Raw genomic sequence first — 17,014 nt, forward strand, 5'->3', positions numbered from 1 at the left:
GAAGGCACGGCGATGGTGGCGTCGGTCATGGCGGGGGAGCGCGAGGGGGAGGAGCTGGAGAGGAGAGGGGGTGTCTGGGGGGTTCGGGGGAGCGAGGGAGGCCGGTCCACGACGTCACCGGGCGCGGGGAGCGGCGAGGCGGCGAGCAGGTGTGTGGCGCGCGCTGCGGTCGCCGTCGGGCACCTGCCTGCCTGCCTGGCTGGCAAGCAGCTCGCTGGAGCGGTGCTGGGCTGGGCCGGCAGGTGGGCCGGGAGCAGGCGCCAGGTAAGTTTTTTCCATTTCTTTCTGTTTTCTGTTTTTTTAATACTTCTGCAACTTTGTTGAATTAAATAAAATACTTAGGCTACTCCTAAAATCACCAAACTACTCCTGGTCCATAGTTGGATTATTTCCAACATGAAACATTTTAGTTTGGAGATATTTGAGCATTTAAATATTTTATATAATTTTAAATGCCCAAATTCAAATATTTATGATTTAATTCAAAAACCCTAAGCTGGCCTAGGAAAATGTGCACCACTTTTGGCAGAGGTTCTGAACCAAGACAAAAATGATGGGCATTTTAGAAGGGCATTTCAGGTTCATTGAAAAAGTTTTTAGTAAACCCTAATTGGTTTCAGAGGGGACTGGGGGTTCTGTCATCCCCATTTCAGGTTTCTGATGAAAGAGTAAACATGATGCAACACTCTAATGCATGGCTAACTAGGATGTGACATGAACTTCACCGCGTTAGCAAATATACTTCTATGGTTGCTACTCAAGCTAAGCAAGTACTTAAGGCTCAAAATGAATTGCTTGATGAATTAAATATTAAAAATGACTTTGTTGTTAGAGTGGCTACTAGAACTGGTAGAATGACTCAGGAACCTTTGTATCCTGAAGGCCACCCTTAGAGAATCGAGCAGGATTCTCAGAGAAATAATTTAGAAGCACCTCGTCCTTCTAAAAAGACGAAAAAGAAAAACGATAGAACTTTGCATGCTTCTAGTGAACCTACTGTAGACACACCTGAGAATCCCAATGATATTTCTATTTCTGATGCTGAAACTCAATCAGGTGATGAACATGAACCTAGTGATAATGTTAATGATAATGTTCATGTTGATGCTCAACCTAGCAAAAACAATGATGTAGAGATTGAACCTGTTGTTGATCTTGATAACCCACAATCAAAGAATCAACGCTATGATAAGAGAGATGTTGTTGCTAGGAAGAACGATAAAGAAAGAGAACCATGGGTTTAGAAACCCATGCCCTTTCCTCCTAAACCATCCAAGTCAAAGGATGATGAGGATTTTGAGCGCTTTGCTGAAATGATTAGACCTATTTTCTTACATATGCGCTTAACTGATATGCTCAAAGTAAATCCCTATGCTAAGTATATTAAGATATCATTACAAATAAAATAAAGATTCCGGAAGCTGAAATTTCCACCATGCTTGCTAATTACACTTTTAAGGGTGGAATACCAAAGAAACTTGGAGATCCGGGTGTGCCAACTATACCATGCTCCATTAAAAGAAATTATGTTAGAACTGCTTTATGTGATCTTGGAGCCGGTGTTAGTGTTATGCCTCTCTCTTTATATCATAGACTTGAATTGAATAAGTTGACACCTACTGAAATATCTTTGCAAATGGCTGATAAATCAACTACTATACCTATCGGTTTTTGTGAGGATGTGCCTGTTGTGGTTGCAAATGTCACTATCTTAACAGACTTTGTTATTCTTGATATTCCCGAGGACGATAGTATGTCTATTATCCTTGGTGGACCTTTTCTTAATACTGCAGGGGCTGTTATTGATTGCAACAAAGGCAATGTCACTTTTCATGTTAATGGTAATGAGCACACGGTACACTTTCTGAGGAAACAATCTCAAGTTCATAGCATCAATTCTATTGGACAAGTTCCAACTATTATTATTGGAGGTTTTGAATTTCCTCTCCCTACTGTCAAGAAAAAGTATGATATTCTTATTGTTGGGGATTTTCATATCCCCGTTGAGGTAACTTAGTGTTATTCGAAATTTCTCTGATTTCGTGTTATTCGGAATGAGTTTGTTAACAAGACTTGATCAACCTTGTTAATGGGTTCATTTTGATGATCACGAGATGGAAGAAACTAGAAGGCACAACCTTCTGTACCCTCTTTTTACTTTATGTTATTTAGAATAAATAAAGCAAAAATAGTATTATCTGTCTCTTTTCTGAATTATCCGTGCATTAAAAAATAGTGCGAAAATAAAAGTGCTCCAAATGCCCTGCAAATTTAGTATGATTTTTTCCGGAATATTTGAGGATTTTAGGCACTGAAATCACTACAGGAGGGGCAAGCACCAGGCCACGAGAGAGGAGGGTGCGCCCCCCTGTCTTGTGGGCCTCTGGTGGCCCCCCTCCACTTATGCCAGCACCTACACACTTCATCTTCTACCCAAAAAAATCCCCATCCAGCTCAAGCACGAGTTCTAGCTCATTTTGCTGCGGTTTTTGATCTCCTTGCTCAAAGCTCCATTCACAAAACTGCTTTGGGAGATTGTTGCTTGGTATGTGACTCCTCCATTGGTCCAATTAGTTTTTGTTCTAGTGCTTTATTCATTGCAAATTTTTGCTGCATAAGTGACCATGTTCTTGAGCTTGCATGTTAAATTTTTGAGGTCCCAAGCAATTCCAATGCATGATACTGGCTCTAGACACTTGTAGGAGTAGTTTCTATCAATCTTGTTTAGTTTTATTCACTTTTATTTCGAAGTTACTAAAATTTCAGAAATTTCCAGAAAATGTTAAGGAAGCTTTTGAGGGGCTCTTCTAGCCAAAGCTCTCAGGAAAAACAAGCCAAAGAGAAGGAAAAAGCCAAATATAATCTTCCTCGCTTAGCGGAAGTACGGTCGTGTGAATAGCCATGCGAGGATTTCTTGAAAGAAGCTGGTATTCATGAAGACTTTTATACCTTAATCGAGACTGCAGGCCTCACCGGTTTCATCAATGACCGAATCGATCAGTATCTCTTACTCACCAATACTTTCATGCAAAACTTTTATTATTATCCTAAGAAGTCACCGCCTGCAGTATCATTTCATTTATATGATGAGTTCTAAGAAATGTCTTTACGTCATTGTTGCGCGGTGTGTAGGATACCTTATGAGGGAGAATTAGAGGAACCCCATCGTGAAGATGTGGATGGCTTTGTTAAATCTATAGCTGTAGAGGAGCCAAAGAAGGGTTCCGAGGCGAAAGTCTCTAGCATACATTTTCATGTTTTACGCTACTTTGCCATATTTGCTAGTAGATGCTTGATTGGTCGTGGAAATAGTGGAAACTTGAGTGTTCCTGATATTATCATTCTTCAACATGCTTTGCTTGGGGACAATACTTATAGTATGGGTGCCGTTGTTGCTAAACGGCTAGCCCTGAATCATACAAAAGGCCCCATATTTGGAGGTATCTATGTTGCACGTCTTGCTAAACATTTTCAGATACCCATTAGGCACCATGAGGAGGATGAGATAAAATTGCCTCCTCACATCTTAGATTACAAGAGCATGGTAGCACACAAGTTTATTGTTGACAATGAAGAAAAGATGCTCTTGTATAAACTTAGATTTAATAAGAAACACTTTGAGATTATTATTTTGCATGCGCCTCTGTTGTTTGATTTGCTTGCAGAAAATTTTCTTGTCACCCCGGAAGCGGTGAACAATCATCAAGCACAAGCCTTAACTCCAGAGCCTGAACTTGAGCCGGAACCGGAACTGGACCCTTATCGTGCATCATCTGTCCAGTGGGATCCGGAGATGACCAGCCAGTGGTATCCTGATTACACCTCCCATTACACCGGGGAGAGTAGCGGCGGTCCTTGGTACTAGACCAACTTAGGCCAAAAGCCTAAGCTTGGGGGAGTACGTATTTCTCACCGACTTTACATTCATGTTCACACACTAGTCGTCGGTGCTCATACTCTTTCATTGTATTATCCATGCTAGTTTAAATTTCTTTTCTCTAGTTTTCTTCTTGTGTGTTTGATAAACCTTAAGAAAAAACAAAAAAATTAGTTAGTTTAATTTCCATGCTTGTAGTAGACATTGAAATGAAAACCCCAAAAGATTTCTATTTCTTCTTCTTACTTGTTGGGAGCTTTCCCGTGTAAATAGTTTTCTTTTCTTTTCTTTTCTTTGGGGGTCGAGAAGACCATATTGAAAATGCTTAGTGGCTCTCATATGCATGATTGTTTAATTAATTTAGAGCCCCTATTACCCTGTCTTCTCTCTTGAGCTGAATGCTTGCAGATTCCAGCTTAGTCCAATACACGTGCACTCTTATTATTATATACATCGTTCGGTCGTGCAAGTGAAAGGCAATAATGACGATATATGATGGACTTATTGGGATGAGAAAAACTGGTATGAACTCAACCTCTCTTGTTTTTGTAAATATCATGAGTTCATCGTTTCTGAGTTAGCTATTATGAAGTAAACATATTTGCAATGACATTTAGAGATTATAGTTGCTTATGCCATGCTTGATTATCTATGAGTTATAATGGTTTACCTTGCATGCCAACATGCTATTAGAATGATTATGATGTGGTATGGTGGGATGGTATCCTCCTTTAAATGAATTGAGTGACTCGACTTAGCACATGTTCACGCATGTAGTTGAATCAAATCAACATAGCCTTCATGATATTTATGTTCATGGTAGATTATATCCTACTCATGCTTGTACTCGGTGTGAATTAATTTTAATGCATGTTTACGACTGTTGTCGCTCTCTCAGTTGGTCGCTTCCCAGTCTTTTGCTAGCCTTCACCTGTACTAAGCGGGAATACTGCTTGTGCATCCAAACTCCTTAAACCCCAAAGTTGTTCCATATGAGTCCATTATACCTACCTATATGCGGTATTTACCTGCCGTTCCAAGTAAATTTGTATGTGCCAAACTCTAAACCTTCAAATGAAATTCTGTTTTGTATGCTCGAGCAGCTCATGTTTCAACTAGGGCTCCCTATATCTTCCATGCTAGGTGGGTTATTCTCAAGAGGAGTGGACTCCGCTCCTCATTCACGAGAAAGGGCCGGTAACCAGGATGCCCAGTCCCATGATCCAAAAAGATCAAAGCAAATCAAAATAATTAAACAAAACTCCCCCAGGGCTGTTGTATGTTGGAGGCAGTCGTTGTTTCGAGCAAGCCATGGATTGATTGTTGTTGGTTGTTGGGGGAGTATAATCCTTTACCATTCTGTTTGGGAACTGCCTATAATGCATGTAGTACGGAAGATACAGCCATCTCATAGTTGTTGCGTTGACAGCGAAAGTATGCCGCTCAAAATGTTATTCAATCTCTATTTTAAAATCAAGCTCTGGTACCTCTACAAATCCCTGCTTCCCTCTGCGAAGGGCCTATCTATTTACTTTTATGGTGAGTCATCACCCTTCTTATTAAAAGCACCCGTTGGAGAGCACACTGTCATTTGCATTCATTACTATTGGTTTATATTGGGTATGACTTGACTGGATCTCTTTTACCATGAATTACAATGTTTAGTCAGTCCTTGATCTTTAAAGGTGCTCTGCATTTATGTTTTGCGGTCTTAGAAAGGGCTAGCAAGATACCATTTTGTTATATCATGTTATAATTATTTTGAGGAAGTGTTGTCATCCGAGTTTTACTATTATGGCTCGCTAGCTGATTATGTTACTGATATGAGTAATTGTGAGAGCTAAGTGTTACTGTGAGTATGGTTAGTTCATAATATTTGCTGAAACTTGAATGCTGGCTTTTTATGTTTACAACAACAAGAGCAAACAAAGTTTGTAAAAGTTTTTCTTTATCACTTTCAGTTTATCAACTGAATTGCTTGAGGACAAGCAAAGGTTTAAGCTTGGGGGAGTTGATACGTCTCCAACATATCTACTTTTCCAAACACTTTTGCCCTTGTTTTGGACTCTAACTTGCATGATTTGAATGAAACTAACCCGGACTGACGCTGTTTTCAGCAGAACTGCCATGATGTTGTTTTGTGTGTAGAAAAGAAAAGTTCTCGAAATGTCCTAGAAATCCATGGAGGCACTTTTTGGAATTAATAAGAATTTTTGGCGAAAGAATCAACACCAGGGGGGCCACAGCCTGTCCACGAGACAGGGGGGAGCCCCCCCTAGGGCGCGGCCTCCTATCTCGTGGGCCCCCTAGAACACCACCGACCTCAACTCCAACTCCATATATTCACGTTCAGGGAGAAAAAAATCTGAGAGAAAGTTTCATCGTGTTTTACGACACGGAGCCACCGCCAAGCCCTAATCTCTCTCGGGAGGGCTGATCTGGAGTCCGTTCGGGGATCCGGTGAGGGGGATTCGTCGTTGTCGTCATCATCAACCATCCTCCATCACCAATTTCATGATGCTCACCGCCATGCGTGAGTAATTCCATCGTAGGCTTGCTGGACGGTGATGGGTTGGATGAGATTTACCATGTAATCAAGTTAGTTTTGTTAGGGTTTGATCCTTAGTATCCACTATGTTCTGAGATTGATGTTGCTATGACTTTGCTATGCTTAATGCTTTTCACTAGGGCCCGAGTGCCATGATTTCAGATCTGAACCTATTATGTTTTCATGAATATATGTGTGTTCTTGATCCTATCTTGCAAGTCTATAGTCACCTATTATGTGTTATGATCTGACAACCCCGAAGTGACAATAATCGGGATACTTCTCGGTGATGACCGTAGTTTGAGGATTTCATGTATTCACTATGTGCTAATGCTTTGTTCCGGTTCTCTATTAAAAGGAGGCCTTAATATCCCTAGTTTCCGTAAGGACCCCGCTGCAACGGGAGGGTAGGACAAAAGATGTCATGAAAGTTCTTTTCCATAAGCACGTATGACTATTTACGGAATACATGCCTACATTACATTGATGAATTGGAGCTAGTTCTATCTCCCCCTATGTTATAGCTATTACATGAGGAATCGCATCCGGCATAATTCTCCATCACTGATCCATTGCCTACGAGCTTTTCATATATTGTTCTTCTCTTATTTACTTTTTCGTTGCTACTGTTACAACTACTACAAAAACCCAGAAACATTTATCTTTACTTTTGCCACTGTTACCTTTATTATCATACCACTCTTGCTACTAAATGCTTTGTTGCAGATACTAAGTTATCTAGGTGTGGTTGAATTGACAACTCAACTGCTAATACTCAAGAATATTCTTTGGCTCCCCTTGTGTCGAATCAATAAATTTGGGTTGAATACTTTACCCTCGAAAGCTGTTGCAATCCCCTACACTTGTGGGTTATCAGTTTATTCCTAGAAACTGTGTGCGTTGCGTGAGGTCATCGCCCACGGTGTTTTCTCAATAACCTTTTGCAATAGAAAAACCTAATTAGCAAGCTAATTGGCCATTAGCAGGCTAATTGTCCTATTATTAATAATCCACTTATTAATCTAATTGACATTTCATATTAAGCACACAATATGTTTCATTTTCATATTAAGGAAGTAAGACTTCATAATTGAAAAACATCAGAGTACAACATCATATAGCTTCAACACTCAGCTACCCCATTACACAACTGCACCAGCACCAAGTTTCACATGCAACATCTACAACCTTTCGAAATTAGCATCACAGACAGAACATAGACAGATGAATCTCATCTGGAAAACTGCTCAAGTGGAAGGCGAATATTGAGCCTTCATTGATGTTGAAGGTCTTTGCAACTTTAGGCCAGTGTCAGTGGATGATTGACCGTCCATCCTTCGTCCTCTTCAGGAACACTTCAATATTGAACCATGGGTGTTGTATGAAAACCTTCCTCGCCTCCTGACCATACAGGTGGTTTGAGAGGTAATCATCAGTGAACTGCTTTGGAAAGGGATAAAAACAAGGATATGCATAAATATCTTCACCGGATTTGAAATGGCGCAAAGGAATTAAAAAGACAAGGTATAACAGTTAGTACCATCCCGTAGTCAACTGATGTCTTCTTCATTGTGCAGACAAAGATCTTGTTGTTTTTTGTCACTAATTTCTTTGTCGTAATAATCTTTCTAGGTGTCTTAACTTGGCTGATATTAATGGACAACTCATTTCCACATATGCAAAAAGGGTCAAACAATGGGTCAATACCTCTGACAGCAGGACCTACATGTGCAAGACCAAATTGTTAAAAACTTAATATTTAAAAACAAGAAGTGGAAAGGTGTATTATTAACTGCGACATGCCTAATATTTAAAAACAAGCAAACATAGTCATTCAAACTTGCATCGTGCAGGTCTAAGTACACTAGTTATTGGCCCTGTTTGGATCCATGGGTGACAGTTAGTTTGAGCTAGTTTGGGCTCAAATAGCCCTAAAGTATCTAAAGATGAGGGCTAGTTTGAGCTAGTTGCATCAAACCCACCCAAAACAACTATCAAACCCAAGAGGTGCTGATTGGGCTAGTTCTCCTAGTGCATTTATTGTCAATCTAACACTGTCATCCAAACACCTCTTTGTCTACAGTTAGTTCAGGGTTAGTCATTGTTGAGTATCATTGTTATTTAGGAAACGTAGGATAGCGTAGGATTTATTCTACCTTGACTTGTACTCCAAGATGACCATGTACTCCTATATATATTCCCCGGAGGCTCAAGCAATACAATCAACTATTCCACCAATATCTCTCTCCCTTTTAACTGTCATGAGCTAGAAACTAACTCTAACCTCTAGCTAAGTTAGAGTATCCAAACAGTGCCATTGTTAAATCAAATGGAAAGGCGTGTTCAATACTCCCTCCGATCCTTTTACTCTGCATATAAGAATTGTTTGAAGTCAAACTTCATCAAGTTTGACCTTATTTATATGAATAAATATCAACATCTAGCAGGCTAAAGTTATACAATATGAAAATTTAAGTCATGACACATGTACTGATATTGATTTCATATTGTGAATGTTGGTATTTTGTACTATAAAGTTGGTCAAACTTTAAGAGGCCCGAGTTTAGACAAATTTTAAATTCAGAGGGAGTACAACATGCTTAACAACAACCAAATATAGTCATTCATAGAGCTATAGTTAAATTTGGTATTGATGAAATTGAACTGCACAGTTCATACTAGCACATATAGAACATCACACCTTTAGTAGCTGAAATAAACAAGGAATACTACGAACAACCAAAGATGGCAATCGAAACCGGACATATGCTAATTACAAACCACCGAACAACCATAAACCATAGAAATAAACAAGGTGTAATGCAAACAACCTAATATAGCAATAAATACTAGACATGTTCTCACTACAAAAGGGGTTCGAGAAAACAGATTGTGGGTTATCTCACTTGTCACAGATTGGCTCCTCCTAGTGATCGCCATCGACGAGGTCTAACTTGCCAGCTGAGGATCCCAGGGCAGCGTCACAGAACGTGTACTTCAGAAATTACAAAAGAGACTCCATGGCGATGAAGGATGGCAAATTGTTCATAACAATATGTAGGACATCAGCGAGAGGGCCACCGATGAGATCAACGAATGTCGAACCCGAAGGGTTGGGGTGGTCAACTTAACCTGTGACATAACCCGAGTCAAGCCATTGGTGTCGACGACCTCGATGTCATAGCCGGCGTCCGCGACATGCCAGAATACTCTAGCCCGCTGATTGAAAGGCTCGATCCAGGTCTGGTCATCGTCGTCAGCTTCCTTAGCGGCCACCTCGTCGACTTCGGATGAAGAGGCTGTGATAAAGCTCTTTTGGGCCATTCACTCATTGAGCTCCCCGGGAAGCATAGTCAGCTTTAGGCTGCAACAATCTGGAGTGGGGGAGAGGGTGGGGATGGGGATCTTAGGGAAAGGGGGCATTTCGCAGGCGTCATCCAAGAAACTCAGGGCGGCGAGGGTATGTTTATCGGTGGGTAAACTGCACGGGTAGACTGGTAGAGGTTGATGATGGAGGCGGCGCGGCGGCGACGACCTAGCTAGGTGTGGAGCGAGGGAGGGGTGGTGTGTATGTGCGTGAGCGGGGGATTTGGAGTGAGCGAAGGATTTGGGGTGTATGTGTTGAGGGGGTCCTAGGTGGTGTTTGAGGAAATGTCGCGAGTACTGAAAATTTTACTAGGCAGGAGTAAAACGGCGGGGCTGCCGAAAATTTGGATCAAGGGATTGAAGCAGAGCGCGGGAGTAAAATGCCGGGGCTACTGAAAATTTGGATCTACTGATTGAAGCAGAGCGGGAGTAACAGACATCGCACACGATCCAGACATACTAATCGTGTGCAATCAAACAGAAAAACCATCTATGCGGACGCGGGTAGATATTTATGAAATTGTGAGGGAGTAGATATTTTCGAGAGGGGAGGAAAGCCTCGTGGAGCCCAGTCTACTGTGATGATGTGGGTGACAGGGGCAGGGGTGCAGCACATGGGTAGTCCTAGGGAACCATGTCTGTTTCGTACCCGATCACAGACGGTTGCTGCGTCCGACTCGTATGCTATTTATAAATTTGGCCGAAAAACACGGGAAAGGGTCAGAACACAAACACACTTGCATGTGGACCAAATATATGTATGAAAAGGATGGTTTTTATGTTCAAATACCCAATGCACAACTTTCATGAGGCACTTGTCGCATAGAGCACACATTATTATTGCTAGTCCCCCCTCCCAAACACACACACACTTCATGTTGCCAAGAGGGGAATCCTAGCTATGAACGCATGCCCCCAAATAGCTAGGTCTGACATCTCACCGTACCGTAACACAAAACTGAAAGGAGTGCATCAACCCCCCCTTGCTTCCGATCAAATGTGGACCGTGTGCGGACCCACAGATGTGTGCTTCTGGCGTTAGATGGGTGACACCACTTACCAACCACACCTGCGGGTGGCCCGATGTGTGGATGTGTGTGTGTGTGTGTGAAAACGATGTGCTATGATATTTAAATAACCAAATCACAAATTTGATGTAGCACATGTGCATCATAAATTAACCGGGCATCCCCGACCCCACGGAGGTTCATCTAGAACGAAGTAGTACTATGCCCCCCCCCACACACACACTTTGAGTCGGTGGGAGGGGGGCATCTCACCAAGGCGTATTGTAAGACTGACCAAGAAGAATCACCACCTTGGTCGTATAACCTCTCTTGTTTGTTGGGTCAAAGTCATGCATTGACGTTCCACACGAGGTCCCACAAAATAGGCTAGCTTGTGGCTGATAACCATGCGAGGGAGTGCCTGAAGATAACCGCTGCATGCATGTGGCCCAAACATATGTATGAAGTGTCATGTGGTGTTTGAATATACTCAATGCATAACATTGATTCATGTGTATGCGAGCCCTCAAACTTAGGTCTCGAATCCCACCATGATCGACGTACGACTATACGGTAACGCGAACCAAGAGAAGAAGAATACACCCTGGTAACCTCTCTTGCGTTATAGCTCGAAGTGATGGAGACATCCATGCGGACCCACGAATATATAGGTCGTCGATGCTAACCAAGCGAGGAAGAGTGTCCAAACAGAACCACTACATGTATGTGCCCCAAACATATGTATGGACATGCGTGATGCATGCATATATGTTTGAATACGGAAAGCACAACATTTTGATGTGGTGCATGCATTCATTGAAAAACGCACAGTCCCTACACTGATCTGGTTCATGATGCGTAGCGTGCTCCCCCCCCCCACCACCACTTTGACCCGGTGGGAGGGATCTGTGCGTACACATGCGCGTGAAGTATAGTTGCATGTAACAAACCGTATAAGGCGAACAAAAATTTAATCCCCTCCTAATTATAAGTCAAATCAACCTCTATCGTTGTCGGTGGAAGTGATTGGCCAAGCAGGCACACAGAGATGGACGAAGCATCACACCTATAACCCCGTGAGTGAGTTCTAGAGGACAACTTCCATCACTTGCTTGTGGGCCAAACACATGTATGGAGATGTGTGGTTGTGATGTTCGAATACCTAATATATATGCAGAACTTTGATGTGGCACCCGCCTCGGAAACTTTAAGTCCCCCACACATGAACCGAGGTTCATGACATGTAGTATATATATGTTGCCCCCTCCCCTCTTTGATGCGTAATATATACTCCTACGTACGTACCGTAACACAACCCGAAAATAATCCTCCTTGTTCGTCAAATTACCTTTCTTGTTGTGTCATATATTAGATGGACGACGACCTTGCGGGCCCATGAAGGGAAGACTCGCAGGCAAATGAGTGACAACCATCGTCTCCACGTGGCCCAATGTGTTGGTGATGTTTTTAATACCCAATATGCACAACTTCTTTGTGGCACCTGCCTCGGAAACTAAAAAGTCCCCACACAGAGCAAGATCGATTCATGATGTGTGTGTAGTATATATGTGTTGCCCCGGCCCCTCCCCCCTCTTCGACGTGTACTATATACTCCTACCGCAACACAACCAAAAAGAAACCTCCTTGTTGGGTCAAAGTGATGAGGACAACCTCGCGGGCCCACGGATGGAAGCATCGCACGTGAGTGAGTGTCCTATATAATGTGCAGTATTGCCCCCAGCCACCCTCTTCAATGCGTACTATATATATATACTCCTACCGTACGTATAACAAAAGCCAAAAAATGACCATCCTTGTTTGTCAAATTAACCTCTCTAATCGCATGTCATAGTGCTGGACGGCGAACTCATGGGCCTACGCGAGTGAGTGTCCTAGGACCAGCGCGGGCATGTGGCCCAAAGATGCATGTCAAATGTTTTCTGCAACGAACATGCGACCAAAGGAGTTTAGTGTTGAAAATTGAAAAAAAAATAGATAAAATCTATCCGTTTTTTATACATTGATTGATTTCCTAGGCATTTAAATATGCAAAAATCAAATTTGATCTACATGAGACTTGTGATAGTGCACGAAAATGGATTGCAAAATCATATGTGTATGTGTCCCTCGGTGCATGTTTAGTCCCCGTGCAAGAAATTTCTAACATCTAGAATCTTGATTTTATAATCCAATACATCAAAAACTAAGTTGAAATTCATGAAACTTGTCGTGGTGTCATATGGACGCCAATAGACTGTGATATTATTATTTTCCAACTTTGAGACAAGTTTTAATATAATCTTCTTACATACAGGAAACCATAAATAATTATCAACCAATATCGCAAACGAACTCTTTATTCGAACCGTGTGTGTTAGACCAACAATGTAAGTGTCGTGCTTCGGTTAAGCAATAAAGCGGCAGACTTAATCATCAAAAAGGAAAGTTTAATATAATACATGTCGCGCATGCCTCCCATGTGCCATACGAGCATGCATGAGTTGACGTGACGCATGCTAGCAGGCAGACCAGGAGGCCAGGGCATGCGCGTGTTCGCTACGCACTCACCGCAGGGCATGCTACTAGCTGTGTGAAATGACGGTAGGCGTGCCAACAGTCCGCCTCACAGGCTCACCGGGAGGCGAGCCAGCCCTTTGACCGCCGTCCACCTCGCTCCCACTACTCCATATTAATGGTGTGCCCTCCTTGCTCCATGAAATGATGGTATAGGAATGCCAGAAGTCCACCGTGCAGGCTCACCGGGAAGGAGATAGCCTTTGACCGCCGCCCGCCTCGCTCCCACTGGTCTGTATTAATGGCGCGCCCGAGCGGCCGCACCCCCCATCCTCGCCACAGACACAATCCTCTCTCCGCCCGCATCCTCGATGCCGCTCTCAGTCATCAACGCCGGCGCCCCCCATCCTGGCCACACACACAATCCTCTCTCTCCGCCCGCATCCTCGACACCGCTCTTAGTCCTGAAAGCCGTCGGTGTATGACGATTCCATCGAAGCGCCACATCGGAGGGAGTGGCACCGCCGGGGCTGCTGAAGCACCTGAGCACAGCGTGAATACGGAGACAAATGTTTCCATCACCGACGATGAGGTGGAGAACAAGGCTGCCAACAAGTGGACGTGGGTCGAGAAAGAATCGCAAGAGACTCTAGCAGACCTAGACTCCATCGGCAGCCTCCCCAATGATATGTTAATAGTCATCATATCCCTCCTCCCAATCAAATATGGGGTGAGGACAACCGCCCTTTCCCGGCGATGGAGCCCCCTATGGCTCTCCACCCCTCTCGACCTCCTCGACGGACACGAGCTCTGCGATGGTTATCGCAAAAGCTTGGATGCGTTCTCCTAGATCCTCGGTAGTCACCATGGCCCAATTAGAGGCCTGAGCATGGGCAAGTTCCGTTCCAATGGCAAGGACTAAGCCAAGCTAGACGAGTGGTTCCGATCCCCCGCCCTAGATCAGCTCGAGGAGCTCAATTTTAATGATGGTCATGTGCGCTCGCTGCCAACGTTCGCGCTTTGCTTCGCACCCACGCCTCGCCTCGCCAAGTTCATGAACTACCATTCCCACCCTTAATGACGCACCCGCTCTTTTTCTACCATGACTGAAGCACCTCGTGACGAGGATACAGACCTGGGGTAGGTTCATAGGCTCGACCTATACGTCCTACCCAAGGTCACTACCCTAGAAAATGAAAAGACCAAGAGTCGACAGAAGAGCACCAGTCTCATATGTCGAGTGCAATCCACTCGACAGTCACATCACTCGACCACAAGGAAGATCACTCGACCACAAGGAAGATCACTCGACCATATCGAAGACCAGTAGTCAGGAGAGCACACAACGGCCAGATATTTATTCCTTAGTCTTCATGAGCATTAAGAGTACTTAATGCTGGCGTTACCAGTAACGCCTCTACTTTCTGTACACTAGTTCCCTTGTAATGGAGTGGGGCTGGGGTCCTGGCGCACTCTATATAAGCCACCCCCTCCTCTGGCACGGGGGTTCGCACCCTCTGTAATCCAACACATATAGCTCAATCGACCGCCTCCGGGCACCGAGAAGTAGGGCTATTACTTCCTCCGAGAAGGGCCTGAACTCGTAAAAATCGTGTATACACCTTCATCATAGCTAAGATCTTGCCTCTCCATACCTACCCCCCTTTCTACTGTCAGACTTAGAACCACGACAGTTGGCGCCCACCTTGGGGCCGGTGTCTTAGCGACTTATTGGTGAAGTTGCAAGTTTTTCCGATCATCATCATCATGGTTTCCGGCGGCAGATTGGCTGAGGGCCGCGAGATCCGTCTCGATGCGCTCGTTTTCGTCGCCGATGACTTTGCATGGCTCCAGGAAGCTCCCCTGGACACCGAGGCGCTCCTGTCCAAGGGGCGACGCACTTCCGCGCGTGCATTCGTGGTGTTCTTCTTCGGCAGCCATCGACTCAATATCAGTCGGCTCCAATGGCGTTTTCTCCCCCCGTTGTACACCGCCACAAACAATCCGGTCGATCACGGCTCCAGCGGTGGGTGAAACATGCGGTGGCTCGGCAATCGACCACCCATCAAGTCGCGGCAATCGAGCCCGACGAAACTCTCCACGGCATGTTCGACCTGTCGACTGGATCCGCGGAGACCGCATCCGAATGCGATAGCAGCGATCCTGCGGCCGAAGTCTTGATGGTCGACGGTCCTCGCAGCCCACCTAGTTTCTGCCGCGAAGACGGCGGAGATGGAGGTGGCGATCCGTCGCACGCCCATGAGGAATACCGACCCGAACCTCTCTCCTCTCAGCAGAGGGAAGAACTTCGTCGCTGCAATATGGATGCACTCCACACGCCCATCGTTGGGGAAACCCCCAAGGCTCGGGCCTTGGAGGAGGTACGCTTAGCTAATCTAGGTGAGCGCACTCGACTGGATAACCTCCAGCGGGCTCTCGACGAGCACGCTCAGGAGCGGATCCATGAATCCAGTCGACGGCAACTCTTCCCGCCTCCACCTAAGGTATACCGCACTCCGATTCAGAATCTCACAGCTGCAGCCTGCATAGAGGAGTCGATCCAGCCCTCCCAGTCAGAAGCCGGCAGAGGGTTGATGCAAATCCGGGCCCTGCTCAGGGAAGCGGGAGAGCAGAATACAGCAGTATCTCAGTCGTGGAATAGGATTCACAGCAGATCCGTCGCAGCGGACACGGTTCAATCGGCTCACAACCCCAGATCGCCTCCGTGGCGTGAGGGGCGTGGGCAATATGATCATCCACTCGACCGTGACAATCGCCACCGAGGGCCCACGCCTCCCCCGAGGAGTGCGTCGTATGTGCCTCGGCGGAACGATGATAGGCGCCGACATAGTGGTGAGCGCAGAGCGTCAATCGACCCAAGCGAACCAGGCTTTGACGCGAGATCTATACTCGTTCAAGGCCTGGTCGACCAAAACAGGGCACACAGAGAGGACCCAGGCAGAGGCCGGCCAAGTGGCAGTCGAGTGCATGTTTCTGGTCCCGAGTGTTTTAGCAGAGCCATTAGGGCGGCAGTGATACCTCCCAACTTCAGGCTGGCTTCCGGAGTCAGCAAGTTCACTGGTGAATCCAAGCCTGAAACTTGGCTTGAAGATTACCGAGTGGCTGTGCAGATTGGAGGTGGTAAAGACGAGATAGCAATGAAACATCTTCCACTCATGTTGGAAGGATCGGTCCGAGCATGGCTGACTCAGTTGGCTCCCGGTAGTATTCATAGTTGGGAAGAGCTATCCCGAGTGTTCGTGAGAACTTTCGAGGGCACTTGCAAGCGACCCGGAGGATTGTCTGAGCTGCAGCACTGCGTGCAGAAGCCGAATGAGACTTTGAGATACTTCGTGCAGAGATGGTCCACTTTGCATCACACTGTTGAGAATGTTTCAGAGCATCAGGCTATGTGCGCCTTCAAGGAAGGCGTCAAGTACAGAGAGTTGTTCTTGAAATTCGGTCGAACTGGTGATATGACTCTGGCTCGAATGATGGAGATAGCCACCCGGTACGCTAACATGGAAGAGGAGGATCGACTCCATAGCGGGCAGAGCAAACCAGTCGGTCAAGAAGCCGGTGGGGGTAACTCCAGTCGGAAACAGAAGCGTAAGGCCGAGCCAGCGACACCTGGAGAGATTGCGGCAGTAATCCAAGGAAAGTTTAAGGGAAAACCTAAGGGGCCCTGACCCCCTAAGAAGG

Source organism: Triticum dicoccoides, chromosome 3B (assembly GCF_002162155.2).
Source record: "Triticum dicoccoides isolate Atlit2015 ecotype Zavitan chromosome 3B, WEW_v2.0, whole genome shotgun sequence".
NCBI classification, from domain to species: Eukaryota; Viridiplantae; Streptophyta; class Magnoliopsida; order Poales; family Poaceae; genus Triticum; species Triticum dicoccoides.